This window comes from Sorex araneus, chromosome X, assembly GCF_027595985.1.
Source record: "Sorex araneus isolate mSorAra2 chromosome X, mSorAra2.pri, whole genome shotgun sequence".
NCBI lineage: Eukaryota > Metazoa > Chordata > Mammalia > Eulipotyphla > Soricidae > Sorex > Sorex araneus.
In genome coordinates, this window is record NC_073313.1 from 345,657,288 (window position 1) to 345,672,752 (window position 15,465).

Sequence of the window (15,465 nt, forward strand, 5' to 3'; positions counted from 1 at the left end):
GAGTCTTGTCCATCCCCACCACTGCCGGGAGTGACCCTCGGGACAGCTGGGGTAGTCCCCGAGTATCTCTGGACGTGGTCCCCAACCCCAAACACAGGCGGGGCTGACCTGAGAGTATTTCAGTGATAGAATGTTCTTTCGTTTGTGGATTAATGGTGCTGTGTGAATGTATGTGACTGTGTGCATGTGTGAGTGCAGGAGTGTGTGTGCAAGTGTGAATGTGTGACCGCGCAGGTGTGAGTGCATGAGTGTGTGTGAGTGCATAAGAGTGTGAGTGCATGTGTTTGTGTGAGTGTGTACATGTATATTTGTGTGTGCATGTGTGTTGGTGTGTGAATGTGTGTCTGTGTGTATATAACTGCGTGGTATGTGGATTTGTATATGAGTTTGTGAATGCGTGTGGGTGTGTGTGTATGTGTGTGTTTGTGTGTAAATGTGTGTGAGCTTGCATGTGTGTATGTGCCTGTGCATCTGTGTGTATGTGCCTGTGCATCTGTGTGTAAATGTGTGTGAGCTTGTGTTTATGTGTGTATGCGCGTTTGTGCATTTGTGTGTTTGTGTGTGTATATGTGAGTTTGTGTGTGTGCACGCATTTGTGTCTGTTACAGACCCGTGTGCCCTCAAGCCTCCTGGCTGGTGTGCAGGTGCATGTGACGGCCCTGTAGCACCTGCTCTTGTCAGCACAAAGTTCACACAGCAGGCCCTGCCCTGCCCCTGGGCGCCCGGCCAGGGGAGGAGTCTCACCTGGCTCAGACCGAGTGAGGCAGAGACAGCGGCCAGTGTGATGGCTAAACTATCGGAGATCCCTTGGGTCTTCCTGGAGGAGGTGGCTTTACCCAGGAAGCCGCCAACTTGGCTGGGAGATGCTATTGATTTCCTGTTCACCAGATAATCCTGGCTGTGCTGTGTTTGGATCCACGGGGGAGAGCTGACAGTGGGCTAGAAGGAAGCAGGACTCCGTCCAAACCAGAAATAGTCACCCTCTGAGAAATGCATCTGATGATTTTGAGAGAGACTCTGGCTTCATTAGGCCACCCCCAGTGTCCTTGAAACCTTTTTACTCCCTGCGATGTGCTGCTTCGCCTTTGGAAAAACAGCTCTCCGTCTATATATAGCCTTATCTCCATATGCAGGCGCGTACCTGCGCCACTTAGCTTGGGGCTGGCGCGGGGCCGCCGCTCAGGTATGGCATTTGGCCTTCAGCCCAGCTCACGTGGGCCCCGTGGGGTGGCAGACGCCTGGGAGCCCCTGCCCTTAGCAGTGACCATGCTCCCCTCTGGACACCTGTCCTCCAGCCCGGCGTCCCCAGGCCCTGGAGCAGGAAGGGGGCGCTGGGAGGGGAGGACAGTGGCCTGTGGTGTTGGGGGTCTCCTCCTCACTGGGGAGCAGGTGGTGTTGGCAGGAAGGGGCTCCAGATGCAGGGGTGGGTGTGGGGGCGCCTCTGTGAGCCGAGCTGTGTGCACCCAGGGCAGGGGCGGCCGTGTGCTGGCCCCACGCTAAGGCCCGGCTGAGCCCTCCATGTGCCCGCTGGGAAGGTGCCCTGGGCCCATGGGCCTCAGAGCAGGACACTGGGCCTGGTCCCGTCCTGGGTTTTCTCAGCCCTTTGCTGTGTCTGGTCACTCGCCTCGGGGGCTAGAGGAGAGGAGGGGCTGGCCGGGCTTGGTTGGTGTTGGACTGGGCTGGGCCGTGCAGGACGTCTGGAACAGGCAGAGACCCCCCCAGGAAGCAGCCCTGCTCGCCGGCCGGTGACACAACTGCAGGGGAGGCGGAGAGCAGGGCAGGTGGGGGCGGAGGGGCGGGGGATGGTTCCGGAAGGGGTGCTTTGTTCGTCCTGGCTCCCGCCCGAGCACTGCCCCATGAATAAGTCATGGAGGGCTGCGGCATGGCAGCGTCCACCTCGGTAATAGAAAAATTAAAATTTAAAGTGGCAAGAGCAGCGGGGGTACAGGACAGTTCCTAGAAGCCGGAGGTGGGGGTGACCGAGGGAGCTCCGGGCCAGCTGCTCAGACACAAACCCTCGGCACTGTGGGCGTCTCATGGTCCCGAGCTCTAGGCCCAGGGCAGACGGGGTGCTGGGGACCCCCCAGACTTCCCTCCCTGTGTCTGGGCTCACGCCACAGCTTGGTTCCAGGGCAGAGCCTGCAACACTAGGAAACGCCTTAACCCTCCCCGCCCCCAACACTCTCCCAGGAGGCAGAGTGGCCGGACGGCCGGGCCCCTCCAGTGCCCTCACGGCAGGGACCCTGGCCGGATGGCCGGGCTCCCAAGGCCCCTGGACTCTGCTCCCAACCCACTCTCGGCCCTCAGCAACGGCTCTCCTCCCACCGGACCCCTCAGCTCCTGCGACCACAAGGGCCTCCGGGCCCGGCTCTCTGGGCCCTCGGGTTGGGGGGAGCCCTGGCGAGATGCAGGGGCAGCCCCACCTCTGCCCTGGCCCCGGGGACCCAGTCCTGGTGCAGACCCGCCCGCCTGGGCACATGCGGGCCATGCCGGCCCACCTGCTCCATTTCTCTGGGGCGCCTCGGTCTTCTGGGGGGCCCGGGGCCTCTCATGGCAGGTCACTGGGCCGGGACGCCAGGCCCAGGGGACCGCAGGCCCACGGGGCACTGCTGTGAACTAGAGGTCAGAGCTCTGTGGTGGCGCCCCCCAGTGGTGCCCAGTGCAGGACGTCTGGACCCCCGACCCCGCAGAGGCAGCCAGGCCTCCGCACATCTGGGTCTCCCTCCTGTGGCCTCCGCTTCACAGCAGTGGGGTCAGCCGGTGTTTCTCATGGTTCTTGCGGGCGACCAGGGGGCTGTTTCGCTTCAGGGTTTGATGGAGGAGTCGCAGCCCCGGGCTGCCCTCGGGACCCGCCTGTCCAGTTTGCGGCAGTGGAGAGGCTGTCCCCTCCCTGCCCCCTGCCCAGCCGCCGTGCCCGGGGGTCCGGCGTGGTTCCCAGCCAGACCGGCCCTCCTGGACCCCTGCGCCGGGGGTTATCATTGTCACCAGACAAGGTGGGTGGGTGGGAGAGAGAGGCCACTTCGGGGCCGGAGAGACAGGACAGCGGGCGGGGTGCTTGCCTTGCATCCGGCCCACTCAGGCTCGGTCCCTGGACCGTGTGTCGCAGCTGGAGCCCCTCCAGGAGTGACCCCCGAGCCCCGAGCCAGGTGTGACCTGAAACCAGTTGAAAGAGGCAGGTGGGGGGCTGGAGCAATAGCACAGCAGGGAGGGAGTTTGCCTTGCACGCGGCCGACCTGGGTTCGATTTCCAGCATCCCATAGGGTCCCCTGAGCACCCAGGAGTGATTCCTGAGTGCAGAGCCAGGAGTAACCACTGAGCATCTCCGGGTGTGACCCAAAACGGAAAAATAAAAAAAGAGGCAAAGTGGGAGAAGGGCCCCCGAGCACTGCCGGGATTGATCTCCCAGTGCAGAGCCAGGAGTAAGCCCTGAGCGGTAGCCCCCGGACGAAAGCAAACAAAGCAAGAAGCAGGACGGGGGCCATAAAGGCATTTTTCCTCACGGTTCTCCGTAACGGCGCTTACACACACACACACACACACACACACACACACACACACACACACACACAGAGCTGACTCAGTTGCAGTAACACCCACGTGTTCACTTTGCGGGTCACACCGACTTGCAGGGTCTTGGGTCTTGTCTCAGCCCCTGGCCCTGCTCTGCTCCCAGGGCAGCTGTGCCGACAGTCCTTCCACACCAGCTTCTCGACAAAGGCCCCTGGGGTCTCGGTGTTGGCCCAGCCGTGGGGCAGTGGGGGAGGGGGTGTTGGGGGAGGGAGCCTGGTCACCACCCTCCCCCCCAGTTTCCAGCCACAGCATGTGAGTGGAGAGGAAGAGAAGCTTCTAGAAGCAGCCTGCTGTGGGCTTGCGGATGGCCGGGAGGGGTGGAGCGTGCGTGCCGTGCGGGAGGGGAGGTCCGGCGTGGCCGACACTTCCTGAGGCTTCTTCCCTGAGAGTCGGAGGTGCCTGCCAAGCCCCTTCTCCCGCCGTCTTCATCCCTGCACTGTAAGGCACTCCTGCGGAGTTATCTGGACATGTGATGTATGTTCATTGCGTGTGCTGCATTGTGCATTCCCGCCCTTCTTCCTCATGAATATGCAGGAGTTTTCTGGGGCATAAAAAAAAAGAGCCATCAGAATGTGTATGAGCTGCCAGGTCAGCCTAGCTCTGCCGGGCGTCACACAGAGCCCCCACCACCCACACCCCTCCCTCTCTTTAAAAAAAAATTTTTTTTTTAGGGGGGAAACACAGCAGGCAATGCTCAGGGGTTACTCCTGGCTCTGTGCTCAGAAATCGCTCCTGGTGGTGCTCGGGGGGCCATGTGGGAAGCCGAGGATGGAACTTGGCCTAGCCACATGCAAGGCAAGCGCCCTGCCCGCTGTGCTGTCTCCCAGCCCCCCCACCCCCCCTCTTCAGAGCCGTTCCCTGTCCGTGTGGGCGGACATGCCCTCCCGATGGCGGCAAAGCAGCTCTCACCGCCGTTTCTGGCTTTCGCAGGGACCGCTGGGAGTGAATTGGGGGTCGTTCTGCACCAACTCCCCGAGCCGATGAGATTCCAGAGACCAGTTTCCCCCCAACCAGCGTCCCTGCTGGTGCCATGAGAGGTGTTGCCTGGGGAGGGGCTGCCCAGCACGATGGGTCCGAACACCCCAGTTCTGAGCACTGCTGGGCCAAGCATTGCCACGAGTGGCCCCCAGAGCCTCCTGACCACCACTAGGGAGCCCCCCACCCCCCCGGAAAGTACATGCCATCATAGGCAGCCAGCTAGCCGCCGCCGAGCTCCTTGGAGTGGGGTGAGGGGAGCAGAGCAGGGGGCCTGGGTCTGGAGAGGCTGGGTATGCCACTCTGGCACCCCCAGGAGACCCCCAAACGGCCTGCCAGGCTGTCCCTGAAGCCCCTCCAAGGAAGGAAGGGACAGAGGGCCAAGGCCCGCCTCCTTGCACCTTGGACGTGGCTGTTCTCTGGGGCCCTCGCGCCTCAACCAGCCTTACTGCTGGCCACCTCTTCCTCCTGGCTCCCGCTGGACCTCAGGCACTGGCCCAAGGCAGCGAGAGAGAGGAGCAGGGGCAGGAGACAGCAGCGGCATAGCAGGGCGTGTTCAGGCAGAGAAATAGCTAATGGGGTCAGTTGGGGGGCGGGTCCTGTACTCTAGAACACCCCCCCCCCGCCCCCAGACTTCCCGGGGATGAGGTGACCCGAGCCAGCCCAGCTCAGTGAGAAATGAGACTCAGGGTCTGGAGCGAGAGCTGGGGTCTGTGGGGCTTTGCACAGACTTTGTGGGGCTCTTGTCCTCCTGTCCCTGTGACTCCAGAGTGTAAGACCAAGCTGATGGTTGGGGGGAGCCAGGGGAGCTCCTCCCCCTGGCACGTGTTGGGGGTGCAGTGCCCCAGTTCGAGCCCTGCAGGTGGGGCGCCCAGGCTCTGCGTTTCAGGGCACTGCTGACTCCTGTGTCCTGGTGCCCGGGGCTGGAGTGCTTTGGGGCTGTGTGTGTGTGTGTGTGTGTGTGTGTGCGCGCGTGCGCGTGTGCATGTGCACATGTACATGCAAACTTGTGTGTATGTATGCGTGTGTTTATCTGTGTTCATATGTGTGCGTGTGTTTATCTGTGTGTTCATATGTGTGCGCATGTGTATGTGCGTGTGCACATGTATATCTGTGTGTACATGCATGTATGTATATGCAAGTGTGCGTGTGTGCATGTATGTGCGTGTGTGTGTACACATGTGCGTGTGTGTGCACGTGTATGTGTGGTGGGGGGTGGGGGGCAGCCTTCTGGAGCCGAGGCCTTGGTGTTCCTCAGGCTGCAGGGCTGTGATTTTCCCACCCGGCAGGCGGCTTTCACTGGGGTGCAGGATGGAGAGCCTGCTGGTCGCTCCCCTGAGCACCTCCCGGGGGCTGCCAGTGGAGCCGGTGACTGCGTGGCCGAGTCGTGGCCGAGTCGTGGCCGAGTCGTGGCGCTAACAGGATTCTCCGAGAATCTGTGGCACAGCGGCTGTTACGGCAGCCCAGAGGCTGCTCATTTGTGGGGCATGAATAATTTATCTGCGTTTCCCGATGACTTATCCCCTCCTCTCAGCTGAGGCGGCGAGCAGCCCCCGCCGGGCCCCCGGTACTCAGTGGGCCGCTGAGTAAGTGGCCCCAAAGCCGCCTGCCCTGCCCCCCTCTGCCGGGCCGTGGGCTTTGCAGGCTGCTCTGTGTCCCTGCCCGTGCTCTGCGTCAGGGAGCGTGTCCCGGGTGCCAGCTGGCCTGGAGTTGGCGGGGCCCGGCAAGTAGGTTGTTCCCACCGCGAGCACAGCGGGGCTGTCTCCGAGTTTGTTTTCAATTTCTGTGTGACCCCAGCCCGCAGCTGCTGCCCTGCTCGCTCCACAGCCCTCAGAAGCCCGCCCCCAGCCCCACTGTCCAAGACCCCCGCCCCTGGCTGTGCGTTTCTCCCCAGCCTCTTCGCACCTCCCCTGCCTGAGCTGCCCCCTTGCAGACTAGCTCATGAACTGGCCGAGGGCGTGCAGGACGGCGGGCACCGGCCTCGAAGGCAGCTGTGGCACCCTGGGACCACATGTGTCCCCCAGACTGCCAGGAGGAGTGATCCCCCCCGTGAGCACCGGCCTTGCAGGCAGCTGTGGCACCCTGGGACCACGTGTGTCCCCCAGACTGCCAGGAGGAGTGATCCCTGAGCACTCCCAGATACGACTCGACCCCCCAAATAACCATTACTGGAGAGTCAGCCACGATCTGGGGGGGCAGGGGTTGCGGGGGACAGCGGGAAGGACCCCGGGGGTGTGGGGGTGCAGGAGCGCCCAGTCTAGGGGGGGCGGTAGGTTGGTGAAGGCGGAGCCCACTAGCCCGGGCTGTGGAGCAGTGCAGGAAGGAGCCTCACAACTGGGGGTATCTGAGGCCATCTGGCGGGGTGGCCTCTTGGGGACTGGGGCGGGGACACAGGGCTCCTGGGCTGGTGAGGGACCCCCTGCCTCTGCGCAGACCCCCTCCCTCATTGTGTACTGCTGGCCTCAGGACCCTGAAATGCGGCGATGGCGTATTTCCCACTTTCCCGGCTTCCTCCTGGGTCCCGGGGGCCAAGGTCTGGTCTCTGCTGCCCCATGGCTGGGTCTTGTGGCCACTGGGGTGAAGCCTGGCCTGCAGGGCAGGGTGGACTGTGCCGGCCTGCTCTGCTGTGTGGCCTTGGATGAGTGGCTCGCCCTCTCTGAGGTCTGCAGGTAGGGGTGACGGTTCTAGGCAGAGCCATGTGCCACCTTCACATGTTCACACCCACAGCTTCCTGGGTCCTCCAGGCCACCTCTGGGGGCTCATGAGGAGAAGAGGAGGAGGAGGAGGAGGAGGAGGGGTGACCTGACAAACGTGCCCCTGGTTACTGCCAGGTGTGGCCCTGAAACCGACAGAATCAAAGTTCCTGTTCTCGCTCAGCTGTGGGGGTGCAGCCCGGGGGCAGAGTGTGCGCCTTGCGCCCCGAGCCCCGGGTTGGTGCCGTGAGGTTTCTCAGCTCACGCCCCCTAACTCGGGGCCACGGTCTGGGGCTGCTCCCAGACCGAGCAGCCGAGCGCCTGCCTCCACGTGGCCCCCTGAGAGCTCCCCGTGAGCCCGGTCCCCCGGCGGGGGGAGGGCGTGGACTCGCAGCTCCACGCCATCCACAGAGACCCCCTCGGCGTCTCTCCCCAGGGACGCTTCCTGGCAGAACCAGATTCCAGGAGATATTAAACGAATCCGTCATCCCTGGAGCACACACCCTCGCCCGGTGCGAGCCAGGGGGCTGGCCACAGGGGTGCCTGGGTGGGTGCCTTGCTTAGGAAGACGCTGCCCTGGCCCCCCTGCGGAACAGGACCCTGAAATGGCCCGAGCACTTGTTGGGGGGCCGCAGGGGGTGAGCTGAGAGGGCCTTCAGGGGCCCTGAGTTGCCCCCCCACCCGCCAGCCCTGCGGGAAGGAGCAGCTCTGAGTCCAGACAGCTTCAGAGTGCTTGTGTCCACGCACCCTGGAGGGTCCCCAGGAAGGAGGGTCGGGAGGGTGATCGGACCTAACACAGCCAGGAAGCCTGTGTGGGGAGAGTGCTCGGACCCGCAGCCCAGCCCAGCATCCATTCCCGCTCGTGGTCACTCCGGGGGAAAGCTGAGGGCACTGCCCAGGGCTGGCCTCCTGACCCTGTGTGCTTGGTCGAGTTCGCTTTTCTGCCCTCTGGTAAAGAAGCAAAGGCCTAGATCCCGTAAGAAAAGGAAAAGCTGGGGCCAGAGCCGTGGTACAGCAGCCGACCCGGGTTCAGTCCCCAGAATCCTGTATGGTGGTCCAAGCCCACCAGGAGAGATCCCTGAGCACAGGGCCAAGGAGTAAGCCCTGAGCATAGGTAGGGGTGCCTCCCCCTTCTCCCCCCCCAAAAAAAAGAAAGACTTTGGTTTTGGTATCAAGGCGTAGACCAGGATGAAACCATAGAACGAGCAGGGACGCTTCCTCCCCTCTTCTGGTTTTGGGGAAGGGCTTGTAAAAGCTTCCTAGACAGGTACTTGTCCTTTAAGCGTTTCTCGGATTCAGCCGCCACACCATCTGGGTTTTCTTTGCAAGGAATGTTCCCGGTTCCTAATCCAGTCTCTTCTTGATCGTTCAGTCTCCTGTAGTATGATCTTGTCACAGGCCTTCATATTACTCCTTCTTGAGTCCCTTAGGCTCACTTGGGTCTTGCTGGTTGGCCTCAATTCTTACCAGCATTTTTTTTTTTTTTTTTTTTTTGCTTTTTGGGTCACACCTGACGATGCACAGGAGGTACTCCTGGCTCTGCACTCAGGAATTACTCCTGGCAGTGTTCAGGGGACCATATGGGATGCTGGGATTCGAACCCGGGTCGGCCGCGTGTAAGGCAAACGACCTACCCGCTGTGCTATTGCTCCAGCCCCTTGTTTGTTTCTTTTAATTTTTCTCTGAGCCGTCATGGTTTGCAATGCTGTCAATGATAGGGTTTCATGTATGTGCGCACGCGCTCGCGCACACACATACACACACACACACACACACACACACACACAGCATGCTTTTGAAGGCTTCTCTGCTCTGTCAGACCCAGTGGTCATTTATTGAGCTCCTCCCAATAAATGAACGTCGTGTCGTAGAATCTCAGTCACCACCCACCTTGATGAACTGGGTGCTTGATGAACTGGGTGCTTGATGAACTGGGTGCTCCCCTTTTTCATCGTCTCCCTTTCACAGAAGGAAGCAAGGCAGACGGCAGCTCAGACTGGCTCTCCTGGCACAGCTAGGCAATAGTGGAGCGGGGTCAGTGAGCCTGACCTGTCCAGCCCTTGGGGCACCTCCTCCCAGGACCCCTCCCTGGGCCTGACTTGGGGCTGGAGCAACAGTGTAGCCGGTTAGGGAGCTGGCCTTGCACACGCCCACCTGGGCTCGGTCCCCGGCATCCCATAGAGTCCCCCAAGCCTCACCAGGAATAAGCCCTCAGCGTCGCCGGGTGGGGCTCCCCGACAAAGGAAGACACAGACCTGACCTGGTCACTCTGGGTCCACCAGCGCCAGAGGCCAGTGAACACTGCCCAGGAGGCGAGGAGGAACTGGGTGCAGGAGGGCGCACCTGGGGACTATTCCCGGTCTGCTGGAATCCCCCCGACCTCTGTCGTTGCCTCCGTGCCTGACGGGAGGGAGAGGAAGAAGCCCCCGTTCAGTCTCTAGACAGAACCCAGGCGCGACCAGACATAACTCAACATAATTATTTCTGCCTAATGACTTCTGCTCTCCGATTCCGTCTGGAGCAATGACTGTAATCTTTATCTGTCACAGGAAAGCCGGTGGCCCGGGAGCCCCTGTGGCTCAGTGATAGATGGGGAGGAAATTTGCAAGTGGAGTTAATGGACTGTCCAAGCAGCCGGGGAGCCAGAGCCTTGGCAGTCCCAGGGATGATGGACACTCCTCCTCCCTTCCTCCCTCCCCGACTGGGCCGGGAAACCAGAGCTGGTACCCCGGGGGGCGGGGGGGGGGGGCTGAGGGTTTGGGGGACGACTTAGCACTGATGGAGACGTCAAGAATGCAAGAATGCAGGGGTCGGGGCTGGAGCGATAGCACAGCGGGTAGGGAGTTTGCCTTGCACGCGGCCGACCTGGGTTCGATTCCCAGCACCCTATATGGTCCCCTGAGCACCGCCAGGAGTAATTCCGGAGTGCAGAGTCAAGAGTAACCCCGTGCATTGCCGGATGTGACGCAAAAAGGGAAAAAAAAAAAGAATGCAGGGGTCATGCAGAGTTAGGGGCCAGAACTGCCCTCCCTCCCTGCCACACATGGCTTTGCCCCTGTTGTGAGACAGACTTGCAAAGTGTCCAGTGGGTCACTGACCGGTCATGAGCTTGTCGATTGTACAGTGCTGCCCCCATGAGGCTGGGGGTGGTACTGTATGCTGATCTGCCCCCAGCTGAGACTGCCAGTGGATTAAAGGTGCAATGTGGCAGCAGGGCGTGTCCTGGGGGGGGCCTTTCCCCCAGAGCTTCTGACCCAGCACCCCTCACTCCTGATCAGTGCATTCCTGGGGCCTCCTAGAAGCAGCCGCCCAGAAGGTGCGGATGAGCACCTCTAGAAAGAGTGGCGCCTGGGTCATTTTGTAATCCTGCTGGGCCGAGTGTGACCTTGGCAAGTGTCCCCAGTTCCCTCTGCTCCCCTGTAAACGGGGCGGGGGTGGGGCGAGGCGCAGAGCAAAACCCTCCCTGCCGGGGCCAGTCAGAGAGTGGAATGAAAGATGAGGCCTCGGGTGCGTTCTGCCGCTGACCTGTGCTCCAGGAGACCCCGGGGAGGAGGGTCCCTGGCCTGTCTGGGCCGTGAGCTTCATGTATATCAGGGCGAGCCAGCGCATCAAGCTCCCAGGTGACGAAGCGAAACTGAGGTGAAAGCTGCTGTGAACAACAGTGGGCGAGGGTGGGGAGAGAGCTGAAAGGGCAGGAGCCTCTGCAGCAAGCAGGAAGCTCGGAGTCCTTCCCTGGCATCACATGCTCGGGCTACTCCGAGCACTGCTGGGAACAGCCCTGGAGCACAGAGCCAGGAGTCGCCCTTGAGTACCACTGGGAGGGGCTCCCCTGCCCACCCCCCCAAAAAACCCAAAACCCAAACCTACAAACGAAAAAGCAAAATACGGGAGCGGGTGGGCACCACAGCTGTTGAGGGCAGTGTGGTACTGTTTTGAGGGGACACAGCACACATCTGTCGGACTCACGGAAACCAGAGCCTGAGAGAGGACCCGGCCGTCGGTCGGCTCTGGGCTCGGCCATGACAGCCGTCCCCACGGCAGAGGCCGCCCGGGGGACAGAGGGACGCGGGAATCGTGTCCTTTGCCACGCACAGAAAGCAGCTGTAAGAAGCGCCTCATGCAGCCTCCACGGGGCGGGCGTGCGGGCGTGCGCGGCCTCTTTCGGAGCAGGCCCAGGTGTTTCCCGCGCGCAGCAAGTGTAGGTAATGGGACTGGCAGCTTGGCATGGGAAGCTCTATATTAGGGGAACTGGGTAGGGCTTCAACTCCGAGCAGCGCGCGCTCCGCTTCCAAGAATATCTGTGGTGCACCGGCGGGGCGGGGGGGGGGGGGATGCGTTTGCCAAACAGAGGTTATTTATCGAGCGCCTGCCGCGTGCAGGGCCAGGCACAGCTGCACGGGGACGATGAGGACGCGCCCCCAGCCCTGCAGTGCAGCTCACAGTTGGGGTGGAGGGCAGGAGGGGTACCCCTCTCTCGGCCACACCGTGGGGAGTACAGCTGCCCCCCGCCGCGTGGGGCTGGGGTTTCGGGGCAGGTCAGCGCCCTGGGGTCCTGACCTCAGGACCATGCCTTCGCCGGGGAGGGCGAGAAGGGGTGTGCCCGGAATGCCGCCCGCTGGGGAGAGGGGCCCCCTTCAGGAAAGATCCCGGCTGAGGGCTTCCTCCTGGCTCTGCCCCTTGGGAGCCTGTGTGCATGTCAAAATCTCTGCTTGCTTCCCCATCTGTGAAATGGGCTGCGGGGAGGTTGAAATAAGACCGAGCAAATCACGCAGCGGGGTGCTAGTGGGTGGGTGAGAAGACGGTGCTCCTGCGTCCTGGCTGGGCGCTCTGGGCTCTGGGGGGTATGGGAGGGGCTGTACTCTGTCCCCCGTGCACGGGAGGTGTGAGCGCTGGTGTGGGAACTGCTGCCTGGAATCAATGATGCACCTGGCCGGGGTGTCACTGCGAGGGGCGGTGATGGCTTGAGGGGCCGCAGGGAGAGAAGGGCGCACCCCAGTGCTGCTGTGGGGATCAGGAAAGCTGTGGAGGCCTGAGTTTGACGGGAGCACGCCCCCTGAGCCCTCTCCATGCCGGGGGCGTTGGGGCCAGAGCCAAGGTCGAGGCAGCCCTTAAAGGTGCACTGAGGGGCTGCAGGGCCCCGGGGATGTGGCTGTGCTGTCCCCACTTGTCTCAGGGGAGGCCCCTCCCTCCAGGTGGGGGCAGGAGTCGGGTTCCTGCACGTGGTGGGGGGCTCCGGAAGCTACGCCTCCCACCCCCCCGCCCCCCGATACACAGGCACGTCCTGAGAGAAGGCAGTGCCCCCGCCTGAGTCCCCGTGGTCTCTCACAGGGCATGGTCTAGCGGCTGCCGCAGGACACGAGCCAGCCCGGAGGGTGTGACCCGGCCCCGACTCAGCCTCCGCTCAGCCTCCGGTAAGTCGTTCTGGGGCGGGCACAGACCCAGGGAGGTGTGTGTGTGTGGGGGGTGAGGTCCACGGGTAGAGGTGGAGGGTGAGGTGCCTCCTGCTCTCTGGTGCTCGGTGGATGGGGGGTGGGGGGACACGGGGGGGCAGCGCCCTGAGACTCCGTGAGGACAGAGCCTACTCGGGGGTCTTTGTGGACAAGTCTTTCCCCCCCAGGGCGCGTCTGTTCGGGGTGTCCCCTGGGAGAGGCTGGGGGGCAGCAGGTGGGGAGTCGCTCTCGTGCCCCTCCTGCACCCCTGAATCTGACCAATCCCTCCTCCCGCCCCCCTGCCTGCTCCCCAAAGGCGAAGCCTTCCTGGGCCCCTTGTGGGTGAATCGGCTCCCCGTCCCCATCCCAGTGTCCCTCCCCCCGCAGCCGCCTCCCGCTGCCTCCCCCATCAGACCCTCCTCGCACTCCAGCTCGTGGGGGGGTGGTCGCACCCTCACTCCAGGCCCAGAAACCCAGACTTTCCCAGCCCCCTTTGCCCTGGCAGAGTCCTGCCTGGCACCCCACAACTCCTTTGCTCCGCCCCCGACTCCTGTCTCTGCCCTCGCCCACACACACTGCAGTCGGGACCCCAGAGCTGTGGGGGCTCACAGCACCCCCCCCCCTCAGACCAGGGCGGCTCCGGAGTAGTTCCTGCGGCCTAGCGCCCTGCTTTGTTGGAACCCCTCCGGGCTCCGGGTGCGAGCCCGGACCCTCTGCGTGGGTACCTGCCCCGTGCCCACTGTGAGCCCTGTCTGCCGTGCCCCCCTCTTCGCCAGCCCGGCCGCTCCTGGCTGCGCTCAGGGTTCCAGAGCAGGGCTTGGCCCCACGCCCCTGCCGTGCCTCCTCCCCAGGGGTCCCCGCTGTGTAAGGTGGGTGCCCTGGGCCCGGAAAAGGGATGCTCCTGCTCCTCCCCCTCCTCCTATTCCTCCTCCTCCTATTCCACCTCCCCCCTCCCCTCCCCCTCCTCCCCCTCCTCCCCCTCCCCCTCCTCCTCCTACTCTTCCTCCTCCCTGTCCCCCTCCCCCTCCGCCTCCTCCTTTTCCTCCCCCTCCTCATCCCCCTCTCCCTCCTCCTCCCCCTCCCCCTTTTCTTCCTCCTCCTCCTTCTCCTCCCCCTCCTCATCCCCCTCTCCCTCCCCCTCCCCCCCTTTTCTTCCTCCTCCTCCTCCTCCTCCCCCTCCTCCCCCTCCCCCTCCCCAGGCAGGCCACCACACAGTGATGTTAGCCTCTGCCCTGCCCCCATGCAGTGCTGTGAGCAGCTGAGGCCAAGATTGTGGAGTCTGTTGCCAAAGATTGGGGTGAGGGGTGGCATCCAGGACAGCCCTGCTGGCCATGCCAGTCCTGGAGAACCTTCTGGAACTTTGCAGGCCCCCAGAGCAAAAGATACCCCTTCGTAACTCTGCTTACCCTGTGAGGGCCGCAGCTGTGCTGTCTGGCCCTCACCCGCCAGGGCGTCTCGGGGAGGGAGCCCCAGGACAGACGCCCCAGGCCTGTCTCAGGGGAGGCCCCCCACAGAGCGGGTGTGGGCAGGTGGGACCCTCAGGCTCAGAGCCACCAGCGGGTGGCGTGTTAGGTCAGGGCGCAGCACACTGTCCTGGGCCTGTGGGCCCAACGTAGCGACCTCCCTCGGTTGGGGACAGGGGTGCCCCTGCCGTTCCTCCGTCCCGGGCGTGCTCGCACACCGCCTGCAGAGCCCTTGGCTTCTGGCCTCCAGAGCTCCACGGCGGGGCCCAGGGTCGCCCTGGGGGGTCTCTGGGCTTTCCCCCCACAGGAAACAGGCACAGCCTCCGGCACAAGGTGCCTTATCTCTCGCTGGAGTGAGCCCCAGAAATCCTGCAGTAGGCGAGCAGGCTGGGGGACAGCGGGGCGTGGGGGGATAGAAAGATGGGCCTGGGTCTCAGTTTTCCCCCTAGCGCTAAGCCTCCAAGGAAAAGACTTGGTGGCATCTTGCAAGCCCAACTCACAACCCCCCATAATGGGGCCTTCCAGGCCTTTCTGTGGCAAGCCCCTGACCCCCCAACACTGCCAAGTCAGTTGTCTCTCATGAAGATGTGTGTGACCACGATTCTCCCAGGAGGCTTAGATCCACGGAGACGTTCAGGGCTCCCCGGGAGAAGGGCCAGGAAGGAGTGAGTGCAGGCAATAGCCAGAATCTGGAAACAACCCGAGTGCCTGAGGACAGTCGACTAGTAAAAGAAACTTTGGTACGTTTACACAATGGAATATTATGCAGCTGTTAGAAGAGATGAAGTCATGAAATTTGCTTATAAGGGAATGGACATGGAGAGTATTCACATGCTAAGTGAAATGAATCAGAAAGAGACAGACAGACAGCAGAACTGCACTCATTTGTGGAGTATAGAATAACATAATGAGACTAACACCCAAGGATGTTAGAGACAAGGGTCAGGAATATTGCCCCATAGTTGGAAGCCTGTCTCATGAGCTGGGGGAGAAGGCAGATGGAATAGAGAAGGGATCACTAAGTCAGTGATGGTTGGAGGAATCATTCAGGATGGGAGATGCATGCTGAAAGTAGACAATGGACCAAACATGATGACCTCTCAGTGTCTGTATTGCAAACCAGAACGCCCAAAGGTAGAGAGAGAGTATGGGGAATATTGTCTGCCATGGAGGCAGGGGGAGGGTAGAGAAGGAGGGGATACTGGGGACATTGGTGGTGGGGAATGTGCACTGATGGAGGGATGGGTGTTTGATCATTGTGTGATTGAAACAAACACGAAAGCTTGTAACAGTATCTCACGGTCAATCAATACAAAAAAAGAAAAAGAAAGAAAG

The 15,465-nt window shown here is 62.1% G+C and overlaps 1 protein-coding gene across 3 annotated transcripts in view; it reads left to right on the forward strand.

Annotated features, from left to right (window-relative positions):
• HPCAL1 (hippocalcin like 1) overlaps positions 1-15,465 on the forward strand; it is an 84,083-nt gene that overhangs the window by 53,138 nt on the left and 15,480 nt on the right. For 2 of the 3 annotated variants that reach the window (XM_055121854.1, XM_055121853.1), the window contains exon 2: positions 12,567-12,649. The exons of the other annotated variant lie outside the window; for it this stretch is intronic. The gene's annotated coding sequence lies outside the window, so the exon portion shown is untranslated. The remainder of the gene's footprint in view (positions 1-12,566; positions 12,650-15,465) is intronic. 3 annotated transcript variants of the gene reach the window in all.